General features: G+C 40.0%; 1 long non-coding RNA gene across 1 annotated transcript in view; it reads right to left on the reverse strand.

Moving 5' to 3' along the window:
- Positions 1-221: 221 nt before the first annotated feature.
- The window catches only part of LOC130457052 (uncharacterized), a 30,051-nt gene continuing 13,137 nt past the window's right edge, over positions 222-17,135 (reverse strand). The window contains exon 3 of the long non-coding RNA XR_008916037.1: positions 222-4,029. This is a non-coding gene — a long non-coding RNA (uncharacterized LOC130457052). The remainder of the gene's footprint in view (positions 4,030-17,135) is intronic.

Below are 17,135 nucleotides of genomic sequence, written 5' to 3' on the forward strand. Positions count from 1 at the left end.
TTAGGGTCTATTAAATTCCCTTCCCCCTCTATTTCCCTCCCCCCTTTTTAACTCCCTGCCCCACCCACTCTGCTTAGTTTTCCCCTATCAACTTCCCTATAGGGTAAGATAGAATTTGATACCCCAATGGATCTAGATGCTCTTCCCTCTTGGAATTTATTCCACTGAGAGTAAGGTTTGAGTATTGCCTTTTAGCACTCTCTTCTCCTTTTCGTAGCTGTATTCTTCCCCTCCCCCTCCCATGTGCCTTTTTGTGTAGATTATCCTAATTTTCTTATTTCTTCAAGTTTTTCTTGGTGCCATCTTCTCTCCTCCCCTCCTTTTTTTTAATATATGATTTTAAACCGCTTAGTACTCCAATCTCTACCTATGGATAATTCTTCTAACTACTATTATAGTAAATACAATTTTTGACAGTTGCAAATAACATTTTTCCATATAAGAATATAAACAATTTGGCCTTATTGCGGTTCTTAAAGAAAAAAATAAGACCCCTCTCTCATTTACCTTTTCATGTTTCTCTTGGTTTTTGTATTTTGATGTCAAATTTTCTGTTTAGTTCTGGTCTTTTCTTTACAAATATTTGGAAGTCTTCTATTTTGTTGAATGCCCATACTTTCCCCTGGAAGTATATAGTCAATTTTGATGGGTAGGTGATCCTTGGTTGTAGACCCATTTCTCTTGCCTTTCTGAATAGCATATTCCAAGTCTTGCAGTCTTTTAATGTGGAGGCTGCCAGATCCTGTGTAATCCTGATTGGTGCTCCTTGATATCTGAATTGTCTCTTTCTGGCTTCTTGTAATATTTTCTCATTAGCTTGGACCCCCTTGTATTTGGCAATTACATTCTTGGGGTTGTCTTTTGAGGATTTAGTGTAGTGGGTGATCTATGGACTCTTCCAATGTTTATTTTGCACTCTTATTGCAGAACCTCAGGGCAGTTTTCTTGAACAATATCTTGTAATATGATGTCAAGGTTTCTGTTTGTTTCCAGGTTTTTAGGAAGGTCTATGATTCTCAAATTGTCTCTCTGAGATCTATTTTCAAGGTCAATCCCCCTCAATGAGATATCTTGTGTTGACTAATAATCTGTCATTCTTTTGACTTTGCTTCATTAATTCTTGCTGTCTTGTGAGATCATTGGCTTCTATTTGCCCAATTCTAGTTTTTAATGACTGTTTTTTTCAGTGAAGATCTGTTGATTTTCCTTTTTGGTTTAATCTATCCTGCTTTTCATGGCTTCCAGCAGGTCACTTCTGGTCTTCAATTTGCTTATTATTTCATTTCATTTCTGGGCTTCAATTTCCAAGTGGGAGATACTCTCTTTTAAACTTATTTCCTTTTTGAACTATTTCCCACTTTTCTTGCCACATCTCTTCCATTTTTCTCACAATCTTGGATTTAAAGTCTTCAAGAACTTGTGACCAATTTGGGTGTGTTTTAATTGCTTGTCATCTTCTGCTGTCTCTTTTTTAGTCTGGATTTTTTCTGCATAAAAATTATCAAGGGTTAAAGTTTTCTTCTTCCTTTTTTTGGTGTTTGTGAATTTTAGTTCCTGAGAGTTGGTGGCCATTGCTTTGTTCCTTCCTGGTCAGATGTCTAAGTGAGGAATATGGGTGATCTTTTGTATTGAGCTCTGGAGAGGTTTTTGCCCTGAGGATATTTTTTCCAATCCTCAGCAGTATCTAGCTGCTCTTAGTGGCAGGTCCAGCCCCCAAGAACTCAAAGATTGCCTCAGAGGTCTGGGTGTGGAGTGTAGGCAAGTCTCTGTATTGAGCACTGGAGAGGTTTTTACCCACAGTCTGTTTTTTGGGTCTCTGTGGCGTTTTTGCTTTGAGCCACTTCTCTCTGCCCAAGCTCCACGCCCTATCTCCATGTTTCCTCAGCCTCCTGAGGTCCCTAGTCTTGCTGTTCTTATGAGAAAGTCTAGCCCCTGAGAACTTAAAGATTGCCTGGAAGAGGTCTGGGTGTGGAGTGTCACTGGAGAAGTTTTTGCCCAAGGACTTTTTTAAGTTCTCTGTGGCATTTTGCTGTGAGCCAACCCCTCTCTCCAAGCTCTGCACCCTTATATCAACGTTTCCTCAGCCTCCCAATGTTCCGAGTCTAGTTTCTCTTAGGGGTAAGTCTCGTGTTGACCTCAGTCAGCTTCCCTCCTAGAGCTTAGAAGTTTGTCCCATGCTCACTAGGACTCTGGAATGGTAGGTGAAGAGGGGGAGAAGTGATGAGCTCACTCCTTGGTGGGGGAAATTTTTCTCATTTTGAGGCACTGTGTCTTGATTGGTGGAGAGGAGAAGACTAGCTCTGCTTCTACTCTGGAGCCATCTTGACCTAGAAGTCTGATTCCTTCTCCTTTTGACAGTCTTTTAAAGATATAATGTCATCACTGAGTCTTCTCTTTTCCTGCCTAAACATCCTCAGTTCCTTGCACTGATCCTAACATGGCACCATCCTTCCATGGTTGCCCAAGCCTGCCTCTGGATGCTCTCCAGCCCATTAATGTCCCTCCTAAAATGTAGCATTCAGAATGGAATGCAACACTTCCAGATGTGGTCACACTGGAAGAGGGTACAATGAGACTGTCACTTCATTAGATCTAGATACCATAACTTTTAGTATAGTCCAAGATCTTGTTAGCCTTTTTTGGCTCCCACAACATACTGCTGACTTATAGTGAACTTGGAATTCAATAAACTCCCCAGATCCATTTCAGATGAACTCTCATGTGAAAGAGCTTGGTCTAACTATCCTCATAGGAAAAATAAAATGAGTGAAAAATGAATATTGCCCAGGCACACCATGGTTGTAATTAATTTGCAGTATTTACACTTACATACAAAAACTGACAACAAGAACATAACTGAGAATATGACCAAAAAAAGGAAGTGGGATGATCCTATGGGGAAAAGGAGATCCAACAGATTTAAATGGATAGTATATGTAGAGGATAGAAAGTCAAGTTCAAGACCTGCCTTGGATTCATAATCTTCAATTGAGAGTTCCCTAAACCAATGAAATCATCACTCTACTCCCTAGGCTATCCCTGTAATAGAAAAAGGATTACAAATTTAAAACTATATGGGACCTTAGAGATCCTTGAACCAATCTTCTCATTTTATAGATAAGGAAACTGAGGCCTATAAAGGTAAAATGACTTGCCCAAGATCACATAGTTAGTAAATGTCTGAAGTGGGATTCAAACTTAGTTCTTCCTGATTCTAAGACTAAGGGTCTATCTGAGGTTTAATGCTACATGGAATGGGAAGTCAAAAAACCTGGGAACAATTCCCAGCCCTGCCATTTACTACCTGTGTGATCTAGAACAACCTTGGTTTCCTTACCTTTCAAGTGAGGGGGTTGACTATTCCGAAGGCCCTTCCCAGCTAATTCTAAGCCCACAAAAACTCCTGTTTTAGATGCACTGCCTGAATGTTCTGTGGGTTTCATCCAATTAGGTAAATCCTTTATGGAGAAGGAGCTTTATGAGAATATTTTGACAAAGATCCATAAGAAGAAGAGGCAAATGGATTGAGGGGTGCACCAGAGCAAATCTATACCCTGAGGAAAATATGATCCGTCCACAAATCATAACCTAAGACAGAGTGGGATAAATATCTCACAAAGCCAAGTGTAGGAATTTTGTCCTGATGGAGCTCTCTTAATATTTACTTTAACAGATCTGTACTCTTCTGGGCATGGCAACTCTTCCCAGAGGTACAGATTGCAACCCACCCAAATTCCATCTTTTCCTTGGAAATCTCTTAGTGTGTCCTCTCATAGATTCTCCAAAGGATCCACACACCCACCCCCAACTCATCATGGTGAAAACCTCCCCAAGCTCTTTTGATGCTGCATGGATTCCAGTGGAACAATCTGGACTTATATCTCCTGTGCACTTTCTTCCTGGAAATTGGTTTCAGCCGCTCACGCCCACCACAGACCTCTGCATTGCCCTTTGGGTGACCTACTGCTTGAATTCTTTGGAGACTGTAGTGTTCCATGACTTGCAGTCATACAGCACCACTGAAATAATCTGGATGTTAAAAAGATGAGCCTTTGTTATAAGGAGAAGTTTTGGTCACAAAATCACAGAATTTGAGGGTTCCAAGGGGCCTCTCAGCAGGCATCTCATCTAACCCATACCCAAAAGGAAATGGCCAATCAACACACATTTATTAAGCACCCACTGTGGGGCAAGCATTGTGATAGGCACCATAGATACATGGGAAAAGAGTTCCTCCTCTCCAAATGCTTATATTCTAATGGGAGAGGAGGAAAATGTACCAAAAAGACATATACAAGATACATAGAATGTAGAGACAAGGGAAGCTTAGGGAGGAAAAGGCATTAGTCTCCAGCCAAAGGTAGTGCATTAACTGAGTCTTAAAAGAAACCAGGAATACTAAGAGGTGGAGGTAGGAGACAGCATCACAGACATGGAGAGCCAGCACAAAGAACAGACATGGGAATTGGTGTATCTTGGGTGAGGAACATTGGGTAAAGTCTATGTGGCTGGATTGGAGAGCACTTGGAGGAGAGGTGAATGTTGGAAGACATACAAAGGCTGGAAGAAGTTAGTTTGTGAAACACTTTAAATGTCAAAGTTTATATTTGATCTTGGAAGTAGGAAGGAGCCATTGGAGTTTATTGATTAGGGCAATAATATGGTCGGACCTTGACTTTGAGAAAGTTGTTTTGGTAACGATAGATGAATCATGAGGTCCGTAGTCCAATTAGAAGGCTGTTGTAATAGAAGAGGTGAGAGCTGATGAGAGCTTGCACCAGCTGATGACTGGTGAGTGGGACAAAAGGGACATCTTAGAGAGATGTGGAGAAAGAAATAACAAGCTTGCCAGTTGGCTGTGTGGAAGGAGTGAGAAGAAGAGGACAAGGATGGCACTGAGATCATAAGCCTGGGGGACTGAGAATATGGAGGCTTGCTCAACAGTAACAGGGAAATTTGGAAGAGTGAAGCGTTTTCAGGATAACATGAATTCTGTTCTGGTCATGCTGAGTTTGAGATACCCACAGGAAACTCATTCTGATTGTTCAATAAGCAGCTGGTGATATAGGACTCAGGAAAGCTCAGGAAAGAAGCTAGGGCTAGATGTATAAAGCTGAGTGTCACCCTCATGGAGGCGATAATCAAGCATGTGGGAGATGATGTCACCAAATGAGACTATGTAGAGATATAATAATGACAACAATAATATTAATAATAGCTAGTGCTTGATCCTCATAGCAATCCTGGGGAATAGGTACTATTATTATCTCCATTTTATAATTGAGGAAACTGAGGCAGACAGAGGTGAAGTGATTTGCCCAAGGTCACACAACTTGTGTCTGAGAGTGGATTTGGGTCTTCTTAACTCCAGGGCCAGAACTCTATCCACTGAGCCACCAGCTGTCTCAAAGATAGAAGGGAAGAAGGCTCACATGTAGTTAGTGGGTATAACATGGGCAAAAATACAGCAATGAAGATTGAGAAGGAGTGGCCTGCCTGGCAGGAGGAGAACCAGGAGAGAGCAGTGTCATGAAAATCTAGAGAGAAGAGAATATCCAGAATGAGAAACAGATCAACAGCATCAAATGCTACGGAGATAACTCAAGAAGGATTAGGAAAACATCTTGAGAAAACATGTTTAGATTTGGTCATTGAGAGATCACTTATATACTTCTCAAGAGTAATTAGGTGAATGCAGTTTCATTTGACCAATATGGTCAGAAGCCCCACTGTAACATAGCTTATCCAACCTCAGCTGAAAGACTTTCTAGGAGGAGGAATTCACCTTCTCTGGAGGCAGCCCATTCCACTTATTTTTTAAACCCTTACCTTCTTTCTAAGAATCAGTATTGTGTTTTGATTCCAAGGCACAACAGTGGTAAGAGCTAAGCGATGGGGGTTAAGCTATTTGCCCAGGGTGATACAACCCATTCCCCTTTTAAAGAGCTCTAATTGTTAGAAAGGTTCTTCTAGAAATAAGTTTGATCTTCTATCTTCCTGATTCCACCCTCTGGGAACAGACAGAATAAATCAAATCCTTTTTCCCCAAGGCAGCTATAGAGTTTTCCATGAGCCTTCTCCAAAATAAAGATCCCTAGTTCCTTCAACTGATCCACATATGACCTGGAATCAAGGCTCCTCTGGTTACTCCCCTTTTACCTATGGTAACCCTCTTTCATAGGTCATGGCACCCAGAACTGTACATAATACTCCAGATGTAGCTTGAACAAGCCAGAGAACAGTGGAACCCTATCCTGGCCTAAGTGTTAGTTAGCATTTTTGGTTACCATACCATTCATTGAATGAAGTCCACAAAAATCTAGATCTTTTTTAGACAAATGATGTTGATTGTTTTTAAACACAAGTATAACAGTTTCTGAAAGGTAATCTAGCCCACTCTTTTCTGCCTGTTCATTGACCATCTAATGTGTCTATCTAAGATCTATAAACTGATGAACTGTCTCTAACAGCATAACAAACTCTGGACTATAAGTATTTTTCATCCACTTGGTTTTTCCTGTGTGGATAGTTAGGCTGGTCTCCCCTGAGCTAATATGGATCTCACTGAAATCTATGCAGCCTTCCAGGCTCAATACCAGCAGCACAATGCTGTCCACAAACAAGAATATTTGGAGGATCTTATCATTGATAGTGACTCCCTTTTCCATAGAGTAGTTTCTATGCTGGGCATCACAGAGTCAAATATCTTTGGCAAACCTACATTTCCCTAGTTTATATCTCACTTAATATTAATGGCCCCTAGATGTGGCAAAGTTGGGACATTAATGCACTGCTGGTGGAGTTGTGAATTGATCCAACCATTCTGGAGGGCAATTTGGAACTATGCCCAAAGGGAGCTAAAAGACTGTCTGCCCTTTGATCCAACCATAGCACTGCTGGGTTTGGACCCCAAAGAGATCATAAGGAAAAAGACTTGTACAAGAATATTCATAGCTGCGCTCTTTGTGGTGGCCAAAAATTGGAAAATGAGGGGATGCCCTTCACTTGGGGAATGGCTGAACAAATTGTGGTATCTGTTGGTGATGGAGTACTATTGTGCTCAAAGGAATAATGAACTGGAGGGATTCCATGTGAACTGGAACAACCTCCAGGAAGTGATGCAGAGTGAGAGGAGCAGAACCAGGAGAACATTGTACACAGAGACTGATACACTGTGGTACAATCGAATCGACTTCTACATTAGTGGCAATGCAATGATCCAGGATAATTCTGAAAGACTTATGAGAAAGATGCTCTCCACATTCAGAGGAAAAACAATGGGAATAGAAACACAGAAGAAAAACAACTGCTTGATTACATGGGTCAAGGGGATATGGTTGGGGATGTAGACTCTAAATGAACATCCTAGTACAAACACCAACAACATGGAAATAGGTTCTGATCAAGGACACATGTAAATTCCAGTGGAATTGCGAGTCAGTTGTGGGAAGGGGAGGGAAAGAATATGATTCTTATAACCAAGGAATAATGTTCTAAATTGACTAAATAAAATTTTCAAAAAAAATATCAATGGTCCCTAATCATCTTTGACGATTTATCTCAAGTATTAATGTTTTCAAGGAATCCTACATGATTTTAACATATGCAAAGGAGACATCTTATTGGAGGTGGTATTTTGTTCCTCTGTATCAAAGGCTTTTTTTTTTTTAATAGTCCATCAACAGTGATCAGAGTTGCAGTAACTAGGTGGCTCAGTAGATAAAGCACCAGGCCTGAAGTTGGGAGGGTCTGGGTTCAAAGATACTTCCTAGTTATGTGTTCCTGGGCAAGCTATTTAACTGTGTTTGCCTAGCCCTTGTCCCTCTGTCTTAGAGTTCTTACTAAGGTGGAAGGTAAGAGTTTGAGGGAAAAAGACAATAAGCAAAGTGAGAATTTGCATTTTCTATATTTTTAAGTCCATTGTACGAGTATAAGAATGAAATCAATTGTAGCATATCATTTGCAAATGATACCCATCTATTCCATTTTCACTCAAAGGTGCCTTCATTGTTGGGCAGCTTATTCACATAGACATATTGTAGAGATGGACAAGTAGGCACACAATTGTCTTTTTAAAAAAATGAAGTCTGGTTTTTTTCCCTCACAAAAGTTTAATATTGTCTCTTCTTCCAGATATCTTGAGAATTGGTCCCTAAGTGCCTTTAAAATTGTATCACCGGGGGCAGCTGGGTAGCTCAGTGGATTGAGAGCCAGGCCTAGAGATGGGAGGTCCTAGGTTCAAATCTGGCCTCAGACACTTCCCAGCTGTGTGACCCTGGGCAAGTCACTTGACCCCCATTGCCTAGCCCTTACCACTCTTATGCCTTGGAGCCAATACACAGTATTGACTTCAAGACGGAAGGTAAAGGTTTAAAAAAAAAATGTATCACCTTTGGAATAGACTGTATGTACTTGCTTTAAACCCACTAATATTTCTGTCCTTTCTTGATATTCCTACTTTCTTATGTAGCAAGTTAGAGACTGTACTCTGAGTCCAAATGTGGTGACTGAACTATCATTAATGGGGAAAAAAATGGTTTGCATGGAAATCTTAGTAGATATTTTCGTTGCACTCCTTTCATTTTCATCCTTAAATTTTGGGGGGATACTATGACTTAGCTCATCAACAAGTCAACAAATACTTATTAGATACTTACTATATTCTCTTGCCAAATTTTCTGTGATCTTTTTTAAAATCTTTTTTCCACCTATTCTCCTCATTTCTTCCTGGTTTGTGAGTCATTGCTGTTCCTAGTGATAACTTAAAGTGATCTAGTCCAACACTCTTATTTTATATATGATAAAACTGAGACCCACAAAGACTAAGTTACTTGACCAAGATTATATAGGCAGTAAGTGGTAGACCCAAATTTGAATCCAGGTGCTGTCCTTCAAGATCTGGAACCCTTTCAACTACATTTATCTTTTATGATTCTTCTCTCTCATTGATAAGACTAATAATTGTTTGTTGACTAAGAGGGAATTCTCATCTCTTTTGCTCTTCTCAATGTAATAGTTGGCTTATATTAGTTCAGATTCCATAGGAAATGGTGATAGCTTATGTTAATGTTGGTTCTTTTATCTATTTCCCATTTTGGGTATTGATACCTCCTCAAATTGTATAAGGTTAGAGTTGCCTCAACTAGGCATTATATGCTCCCCTTATTTGCTTTATTTCTTCTGATTTGGCATTGAATTTGACTAGAAATTTAGTGCTCTGATTATACAGCCAGTTGATTTTGGAAACAATGACCATATTGGAAACCAGGCATTTATTGCCTATTAGATTAAAATCAATTTCAATTTTTTGTGATATTTCTTTGTGCTCGCTATGACCAAAGGCTCTCTCTTCTTGAAAAATATACTTATGGTAAATTACTTCTATAGACTCCCTAAGGTCCTGGCTACTCCTATTTCTTCCTCCTGAACAGTACTTTTCAACATTCTTTTTTGCTCTTTTCCAGAGTGCAAGAGTAGATGTTGATTTAGCTTGGAAGGTTTTGCATTGATCTTTGTAGCAGTTCTCTGTTTCCTTATCCTCTGCAAGGGAAGCTGGCTCAGAAGCTGTAATTATCTTCAGGGCCGTCTTTTTGCAAATATTTATCATGAGTACTGAAATCCAAGATGATCAACTGTCCTGTGAAATGATGTTTCTTGTTTCCTTTGGATGCATGATAAAGCCAATTCTGCCAACTTTTTTATTTGCTTTTCCAAGGAGAACCTATGAACCATCCTTCCATCCCTCTTTAGTTTCCTCTTGTTTTCTGGTTTCACTTATAGCAAGAATGTCAAGATTGATAGGATTCTGCTCATTCAGTGGTATAGCCACTCTCTGGAGGTGGAGATTCTGTATTCATGGGGCCCTGTAAATACTTAGGAAGATATAGAAAAGTATAGGGGGAAAAGGCTTCCCTTTTCCCTCTCTTCCTACCCAAAACAGTGGTTACCCTACTTGTCAGCTTCCCTTGGCTACTTCAACTCCGGAGGTTCAGGGGAAACAGACTGAGTACATGATAAGTGTCTTGTTGACCCAGAAACAGAAACATGCCTGAATCCTCATATTCCTGCTTAGTATCTCAATAACCACTTTGTAAGCAACTAGGGAATGACTTTCAGCTAGGGCCTGGGTCTCCCCCAGTGGGGAAGTAACCCTAAAGGTTCCAGTAAAATTAGAACTCAGTTCAAATAGGAGTCATTGTGGTAATAACAGTTCACATGTATATAGTTCTTGCAAGCTTAAAAAGTCCTTTACAAACAATATCCCATTTAAAGTCCTCAAAGATTTTGGGAGTTGGGGACCATTTTTCATCTCCATTTTATAGGTGAGAAAACTGAGGCTCAAAGAGGAAAAGTGACTTTACCAGAGTCACACAGCTAGTAAGTGCCTAGGAAAGGATTTGAACTCTCTTCTAATTGCTTGAAAATTCTTAAAGTCTAAAGACTATTTCTTTTTTAGTCTTTGTATTCCCAGTACCTAGTGTAGAGCCTGTAAGACAATGAACACAGTAAATTCTTGTTGATGGGTTGATTGATTCTATGCCTGATTCTTGGTCCTGGAAGTCCTTTTCTCCCTTTGAAGGGTCCTCATGCAGTTCACTGTCAGATGGGACATAGGTGAAGGATGAGTTGCTCTATTACTCAGTTGGACTTGCTCTTTGCAGGATATGGGTTCTCAGCTGTTGGGATGGGACTTCTAGGGGGCAAAGCCAGTAGAGGAAGCACTAAGCCAATCTCAACAACTTTAAAATAATGCCTCAACTAGAATTCTGGAGTGTCAAAGTTGACAAAAGGTCATGGTGAGACATCCTTCCAGCCCAAGACAACTTAGGGGATCAGAAAGAGAAATCTGTGATAGAGAGGCTGGTCCAAAGTACAAGTGGATGAAACACCAGTGGTGGGAATAGATAATGGCAACAGAAGAAGCAGCAGCTTCCAGAGCTCTCAAGCCAGAGATGGTAAAGGAATCTGGAAAATAGTAAAAAAATATTAGAGGACACTGTGCTAGCACTGGATATAGGACCAGATGCTGTTGATCAGTTCCATCACCTATACCCTCTTTTGGATCTCAGTTCAAGGATGGAGAGGAGGACTTTCAGTTAAGAAGGAGATGATATCCTGAGAAGTAGTATTGTTTTCAGTCACAAGGGATCAGGAACCTCAAGGAACAGTATCACTTCCAATTCCAAGGGAATAGAAGTCCTGAGGAGCAATATCAATTGCAATCCCAAGGGATCAGAGGCCCTTCCTGGATAAGGATCAGAGTACAGACCAAGAGAGCAGTGTCCACACCTCTCCCCAAATTACACCACTTTGGACACACAGAAACCTTCCAAATCCCTAGAACTAACTGAAAACATCATTGTGAAAAGGCCTGAATCTTGAGACAGTGATTCTTCCTCTATCCCCCCCCCCCCCTCCATGCTGGAAACAGAACCCAACTTTAACATGTAGAAAAGTGAGGAAACAATAAAAAAGTACCTGACCATAAAATCTGTTATGGTGACAGGTAAGATCAAGATGCAAAGTCAGAAGAAGCCCATAGAGCCAAAATAGCTGTATGCAAAGCCTCAAAGGAAAAAGATGCAACTTGGATATAAGCCTAACAAGAATTCCTAGAAGAGCTAAGAAATTATTTTCAAAAATCAATTAAAGAGAGTTAGAAGAAAAACTAGGTAAACAAAAGACAGCAAAGAAAGAAATGTATAAAAAGAAAATTAATAGCTTGGTAAAAAGAAGCATAAAAATACTGAAGAAAATATCTTAAAGAATGGAACTGACCAAGTGGGAAAAAGATACAAAACTTCACTAATGAAAATAACTTCCTAGAAAGTAGAATTAGCCAAATGAAAAAAGAGGTACAAAATCTCACTGAAGAAAATAATTTTGTAAAAATCAGAACTGGGCAAGTTGAAGGTAATGACTGCATGAGACATCAAGAAGAAACAAAACAAAGTCAAAAAATGGGAAAAAAATTGAAGAAAATGTGAAATAGATCATCAGGAAAACAACTGATATGAAAAATATATTGAGGAGAGATAATTTAAGAATTAATGGTCTACCTGAAAGCTATGATCAAAGTATGTGCTTAAATATCATTTCAATAAATTATCAAGGAAAGTTGTCTTGATATTTTAGAACCAGAGGTGAAATTAAAATGGAAAGAATTCACCAAAAACCACCTGAAAGAGATCCTAAAATGAATCCAGGAATATTATAGCCAAATTCCAGAGTTCCCAGGTCAAAGAGAAAAATACTTCAAGTAATCAGAAAAAAAAAAAACATTCAAATACACCAGAGCCAGTCAGAATCACACAAGATTTAGCAACTACCATGTTAAAGGAGCAGAAAGGTTGGAATATGATATTTAGATGTTGGAACAAGTCAAGCAAATCTTTTGGCTGTACTGATTTCTTGCTAGTCTTGGCAGCTGCTGGGCTAGACTGCTCAGCTTCCACATTTCAGTCTTTCCAGATCTTGCAGTGTTCAAAAGTTTTGCTTGGAAGTGCTTAGGCACATCTATCTTAATGTTTACTGCTCAATCACTTCCCAATTCCTGTAGTTACTTCTACTAACTGGTTGCCAAGTGAGACCTTAGGATCTTCTCCATTCACAAGGACATTATTTGACATGTTTACCTCAAAGTACTCGTTTTCCTAGTACCAAAAAACAATAAATACAAAAAGACAGAGGTGCCCACATGTTCACAGCCACCATGGGATGGGAGACAGGAATGATGTCCTTCTCCCAACCAATTCTCAGAACCAGTTTAAAGTAGTTTTGCCTACTCACACCCACAGAGGAAAAAGACGGAGAAATGAACAGAATACTCCATTTGTATCAGGTCCAGTTCAGTAATTCTCTAGTCATCAGTTCTTCCAGCTTTGTGGCCAAATAGAAGACTTTTTTTAACATCATATAGAACCAACCCTTGAGCCACTCATGGTTGGAACTATCCAGACAGTATAAATCTGCATACACCTCACATATATATATATATATATATATATATATATATATATATATATATATATATATATATATACTGGTCCTACCATATACTGGTTACCACTATTATACATGTCCATGCCACCTTCCCTTTAGAATGTAAGTTTCTTGAAGGAAGAGATAGTTATATTTTTGTCTTTGTTGCCCCAGCTTTTAGCAGAATCTGGCATATAGAAGGCACTTGATGAATATTTATTGGATGATGATTAATTAATTGACTGATTGATTTGGACTTTGGTAGGTGATAAGGAGCCGTTTATTATTTTTGAGCAAGGGGATGATGCAATTAGAGGTATGCTTTAGGAAGATTAATCTGGCAACATATAAAGAATCAATTGGGGTTGAAGACTAGAAAGGAGAGAGTGAAGGTGGGGAGAAATGTTTGGATGTTATTGCAATGGTTCAGATTAGAGAAAATGGAAGTTTGAGCTAAGGATCAAAAGAACAAGAATGGAAAATTGAAGAAAAAAGTGAAAAACATGATGAAAAAGGATCTGTGGAATTTGACTGACAACATGGAAGCTGAGAGAAAGGAAACAACTCATTCTGAAGTTATGAATATGGGCTAGAGAGAATATGGTCCCAAAGTTTCCAAAAGAAACAGGGAAATTAAAAGAAGAAACTGGTTTGGTAGGAAGATAACAAGGTCACTTTTGAATATGCTGAGCTTGAGGAACCAGACAGCAGGAAATTCAGGGGGAGATGATCAGCAAACAGTTATGAATGCAGGTCTGGGCATCCAGAAAGTGTCCAAGGTTGGTGATGTAGATTATAGAGTCATTCATATAGAGGTGATAATTGGAGTTCTGAGACTGAATGAGATCATCAAGAGAGAGAGTACAGAGACAGAAATCATGACAGCTAAAAACAGTGTATTGAGTGGGGTCAATGAAGAAAGGATGGAAAAAGAATAGACAAACTGCCAAGAGAAATGACTTGCCTGCCAAAAGGTAGCCCTGGCTGGCTTTGCATACCTCTGATACTCTACACATCTTAGGGATGAAAAGAAAGTTTTGCCCTCTTAGGGTTCATTGGTATGGTCTGAAGGGTTGTTTAAGGGGTCTTATAATTGATTTACAGGGAAGATTCACTACTCATTAGTTCCCCAAACTTCCTTTGCCTTCCAAAACCATTAGAACCCATTCTAATCTTAATTTTCTCCGGAATGCCATATACAAGAATATCAACAAGAAAGGTCAAATTGGCCTCTTGGGAAGTTGGATTTATTTGGAATCAATCATTCCATGCAACACAGAGAAGAATCAGTCTTCACGTCCTGCTCTGAAGATAGAGAAGCTTCGCCCTGCCAAGTTCATCATTCCTGCTCGGCATTTTTTTTTCTTTATAAAACCATCTATGCAGGCCAGCATAACTGTGGCTTTATAGACAGTCTGTTTTAAATAGGTCACCCTTTATTTATTATTTAATGGAAACAATGCACTGGAATACTCGCAGAAGCCACTTCTGTAGCAACGTGATGATGTCGTCTGGAAAGGTTTTTTAGCGCCTTTGGTCACAGAATTCTGAAATGGCAAGCCTCTTCAACTTGCAAGCCCAAAGAGCTAGTTTAAACTTGATGTCAAAACAAATGTCCAAGTGATGACCAAGAGTCCTCTCTGTAACAACCAGCCATGAGTGGTTCATTCAGCCTTTGTTTGGAGACTTCCAGGGCAGGGGAGCCCACTACTTCCCAAGATTAGCTCTTATTATTGAGAAGTGTTCCTTTCATCTGGCCAAAATCTGTCTCTTTGCAACTTCTTCCTATTACCCCTGGTTCTGCCTTCTGAGGTCAAGGAGAATAAGGCTGCTTCCTTTCCCATGTGATTGCCCTTCTAGTCCTTGAAGACAGTTATCACGATCCCAATAATACTCTCTTCTCTAGGCTGAATACTTCCTCCTATGGCATGAATTCAAGACCGTTCTCCATCCTGGTTGCGTTCCTCTGGTTTCTCCTTCATTTTAAGGAGGATGCTTATGCCAGCCAAGTCTTCATTCCTCTCCAGGCTATACTCTTGACTCCCCAGGCATAGTCAACCAGCCCCCAGCATTCACCTTCCTTTCCTTTTCTCACCTTCTTCTAGCTTTCTTTTGTGTTATTGTCTTCCCCCATCCCAGTGCAAATTTCTTGAGGGCACAGGTTGTCTTTATGCTTGTATTTATATTCTCAGGTTTAGCTAGGTGGCAATAGATAGAGTACCCCAGGCCTGGAATCAGGAAGACCTGAGTTCAGATCTGACCTCAGAAACCTACTAGTGGTGTGACTCTGGGCAAATCATTTAACCCTGTTTGTCCCCGTTTCCTTATCTATAAAAAGAGTTGAAGAAGGAAATGGCAACCCAGTCCAGTATCTTTGCCCCAAGTAGGGTCATGAAGAATCAGACACAACTGAATAATAACTACTAGTAATTAATAAATGGTTGTTGATCTGACTTAACTTGACAAAGAAAAGAAGCATATACTTCCTACCTTTAAACCCCTGTCTTTGAGAGGTAGTATAGCACAGTAGATAGAACACTAGAACTGAAGGCAGGAATACCTGAGTTCAAGTCTTGATTCAGTGGGTTAGTGAAACTACAAGATTTTAGGCAAATCCTTTACATATCCTTTACAAGTCCTCTCTCTTGGCCTTAGTTGTCCCATTCATAAAATGGGGATGTTAATAACAGCTACCCCACAGGATTGTTAGGGACATTCCATAAGATAATCCTGTTAAAGTGCTCTGCAAACATTAAAATACTAATGTAAACATTTTTGTCACTTTGATTTGATTTTTCTTCAATTAACCAGCACTTTATTAGAGGAAAAAAATAGATTCTGTTGGATAAATGAATGAATGCTTGGAGTCAGGGAAATAAGATCCACTTGTATGAGGTGAGGCCACAACACGAGACATTTACAGACATTTTCAAGGTTTTTCAAGCACTTGATATGCATTGTCTCGTTGGAGGTAGGCAGTGTGTGGTGGAAGGAGCTGGGGGCTTGAAGTCAGAGCAGAGTTCAGATTCTGACTCTGTCACTTATTAGCTATTTGAGTTTCAATTTCATCATTTGTAAAATGAGTTGCTTCCCACCCTGGGCCACAATGTCCTTTTCTGTAGAAATAAGGTTAGGCCCAAAGATGCCTTCAAGCTCTGGTATGCTTAAAGAAAAGCCTTCACCTTCCATCTTAGAATCAATACTGTGTATTGGTTCTAAGGCGGAAGAGTGGTAAGGATGAGGCAAAAAGGGTTAAGTGACTTGCCCAGGGTCACACAGCTAGGAAGTATCTGAGGTCAGATTTAAACCCAGGACCTCCTGTCTCTAAGCCTGGCTTTCAATCCACTGAGTCACCCAGCTGCCCCCTCTGATATGCTTTGATTCTAGAATTTTATTCTAACTGGGCCAGTGGGTTTTGTGTCTGGCCAGAAGCATCAGGTGTCATTCTTAATGAAAGGGATAGGAAGATAGTTCTTTGTTGGCTGAAACTGGCTTCCCTTAACAGGTTCTCAAAGTCATTTTTCATCTTAAGGCTAGTCTGGGTGTCAGGTAGTGTGGGTAAGAGACTCAAGGGAGCATTTCTCCTACTACTTATCATCATAGTGCCCAGCACCTAGAACAAGGGAGGTGATGGTCCTCCTCTACTCTGCCCTGGTCACACCCCATCTGGAGAACTGCATTCACTTCTGGGAACCACAGAATACTATTGGCAAGGTGAAAAGCATCCCAAGGACAGAGATGAGGATGATGAAGAGCCTCCGGTTCATGATACCTGGGGATCAGAAGAAAGAGTTGGATGTGTTTAGTTTGGATAAAGGAAGATTTAGGGTGAACTTGATGCTAGTATTCAAGAATATGAATAGCTGTCATGTGGAAGAGAGTAACTAACCCTGCTTGGCCTGTCAGGTTGGAGCCAAAAATGGTAGCTAGATCATCAGGAAAACTTAGAACTAAAGCTATCCCAAAATGGACTGGACTGCCTCGGAAGAGAGTGAGTTCCGATTCGGTAGAAGCATTCAAGGAAAAACTGGAGAACCACCTAGTAGGTGATACATGTTGGTCTAGGTGGCTTCTTCCAATTCTGACATTCTGTGATTCTAGAATACCATAAATCATCCAAGGACTTAGCAGAAGGTCCAAGCAATCTCCCAGGA

This window comes from Monodelphis domestica, chromosome 2 (assembly GCF_027887165.1).
Source record: "Monodelphis domestica isolate mMonDom1 chromosome 2, mMonDom1.pri, whole genome shotgun sequence".
Lineage (NCBI taxonomy): Eukaryota > Metazoa > Chordata > Mammalia > Didelphimorphia > Didelphidae > Monodelphis > Monodelphis domestica.